This window comes from Physeter macrocephalus, chromosome 20 (assembly GCF_002837175.3).
Source record: "Physeter macrocephalus isolate SW-GA chromosome 20, ASM283717v5, whole genome shotgun sequence".
NCBI lineage: Eukaryota > Metazoa > Chordata > Mammalia > Artiodactyla > Physeteridae > Physeter > Physeter macrocephalus.
The window spans coordinates 39,419,120-39,421,804 of record NC_041233.1 but is presented as its reverse complement, the minus strand read 5'-3'; the positions used below and the strand labels follow the sequence as shown (position 1 = coordinate 39,421,804).

General features: G+C 39.9%; 1 protein-coding gene across 10 annotated transcripts in view; it reads left to right on the top strand.

The window, feature by feature from the left end:
- Window positions 1–2,685, top strand: part of ZNF485 (zinc finger protein 485) — a 586,403-nt gene that overhangs the window by 136,427 nt on the left and 447,291 nt on the right. The gene's annotated exons all lie outside the window — the stretch shown is intronic.

Genomic DNA, 2,685 nt, shown 5'->3' with positions numbered 1-2,685 from the left:
ATGATGAAAAATCTGAAAGAGAAATTAAGGAAACACTTCCATCTACCATTGCAACAAAAAGAATAAAATACCTGGGAATAAACCTACCTAAGGAGACAAGAGACCTGTATGTAGTAAACTATAAGACACTGATGAAAGACATTAAAGATGATACCAACAGATGGAGAGATATACCATGTTCTTGGATTGGAAGAATTAACATTGTGAAAATACAGTGCAATTCCTATCAAACTACCAATGGCATTTTTCACAGAAGTAGAACAAAAAATTTCACCATTTGTATGGATACACAAAAGACCCCGAATAGGCAAAGCAATATTGAGAAAGAAAAACGGAGATGGAGGAATCAGGCTCCCGGACTTCAGACTATACTACAAGCTACAGTAATGAAGACAGTATGGTACTGGCACAAAAACAGAAATATAGATCAATGGAACAGGATAGAAAGCTCAGAGATAAACCCACGCACATATGGTCCCCTTATTTTTGATAAAGGAGGCAAGAATATACAATGGAGAAAAGACAGCCTCTTCAATAAGCGGTGCTGGGAGAACTGGACACTACATGTAAAAGAATGAAATCAGAACACTCCCTAACATCATACACAAAAATAAACTCAAAATGGATTCAAGACCTTAATGTAAGGCCAGAGAGTATCAAACTCTTAGAGGAACACATAGGCAGAACACTCTATGACATGAATCACAGCAAGATCCTTTTGACCCAGCTCCTAGAGAAATGGAAATAAAAACAGAAATAAACAAATGGGACCTAATGAAACTTAAAAGCTTTTGCACAGCAAAGGAAACTATAAACAAGACAAAAAGGCAACCCTCAGAATGGGAGAAAATATCTGCAATTGAAGCAACTGACAAAGGATTAATCTCCAGAATTTATAAGCAGCTCATGCAGCTCAATATCAAAAAAACAAACAACCCAATCCAAAAATGGGCAGAAGACCTAAATAGACATTTCTCCAAAGAAGATATACAGATTGCCAACAAACACATGTAAGGATGCTCAACATCACTAATCATTAGAGAAATGCAAATCAAAACTACAATGTGATATCTCACACCAGTCAGAATGGCCATTATCAAAAAATCTACAAACAGTAAATTCTGGGGAGGGTGTGGAGATAAGGGAACTCTCCTGCACTGTTGGTGGGAATTGATACAGCCACTATGGAGAAACAGTATGGAGGTTCCTTAAAAAACTAAAAATAGAACTACCATACGACCCAGCAATCCCACTACTGGGCATATACCCTGAGAAAACCATAATTCAATAAGAGTCATGTACCACAATGTTCATTGCAGCTCTGTTTACAATAGCCAGGACATGGAAGCAACCTGTGTCCATTGACAGATGAATGGATAAAGAAGATGTGGCACATATATACAATGGAATATTACTCAGCCATAAAAAGAAATGAAATTGAGTTATTTGTAGTGAGGTTGATGGACCTCCAGTCTGTCATACAGAGTGAAGTAAGTCAGAACGAGAAAAACAAATACCATATGTTAACACATATATATGGAATCTAAAGAATTAAAAATGGTTCTGAAGAACCCAGAGGCAGGGCAGGAATAAAGATGCAGAAGCAGGGAATGGACTTGAGGACACGGGGAGGGGGAAGGGTAAGTCGGGACAAAGTGAGAGAGTGGCATGGAACTATGTACACTACCAAACCTAAAATAGATAGCTGGTGGGAAGCAGCCGCATAGCACAGGGAGATCAGCTCAGTGCTTTGTGGATATGGAGATATATGTATATGTATAGCTGATTCACTTTGTTATACAGCAGAAACTAACACACCATTGTAAAGCAGTTATACTCCAATAAAGATGGTAAAAAAAATTGAAGAGTAGAGCTTTGATTGGGAAGGAATGAGTCGCTGAGTCTGGAATAAGGTCAACTGCATTGATACACTCAAAAATCATGAATGTCCTGCCTCTAAGCCTATAGAAATAGCTAATCTTCTCCATTCATAGCTAGCGTTCTGCCTGCTTGAATATAATATAGAGATTTATGCTTGCAAGAAATGTGCATCCTCTCAGCGGGTTATCTACTTCTACTTCCCTTCGTAGTCACCAGACCAATAACTAGAGTTAAGTCACAATATGACCTGGTTAGGGACAGGCTAACACTGCATGGAAGGAAGGAGACTGCAAACTGCAAGTTCCATAGGACATAGCCAGCTTGTACCAGCAGGCAACAGTAGAATATATATGGGGCTGGATCACGATGGAATACAAAGTTGGAAAAGCGAGGGTACTTTGATATGATAGTGCTCATCCATGATAGAGGTTTTCACCCCTGGGAAGGACCCCAGGAGATGGTGCTAATACACTTCTAACTTGGATCTTGGAAGCTTGAAAGAAGCTTTCCTACTTCACCAATTTCTTATCTTTACTGGATCATTCTCTTATCATACGAATATGCTGCTACTTCCTTTGAAAAACTCATGTTTTGAACCCGCATTTCATGTTGTTACTGCCTAATTCCTTTTTTCTCCTATGTAGGAAACTGAAAAAATTTCCCCCTTTTGTCCTTCGACTCTTTCTTTTTAAAAAATAAACTTGGGCTTCCCTGGTGGCGCGGTGGTTGAGAGTCCGCCTGCCGATGCAGGGGACACGGGTTCGTGCCCCGGTCCGGGAGGATCCCGCGTGCCGCGGAGCGGCT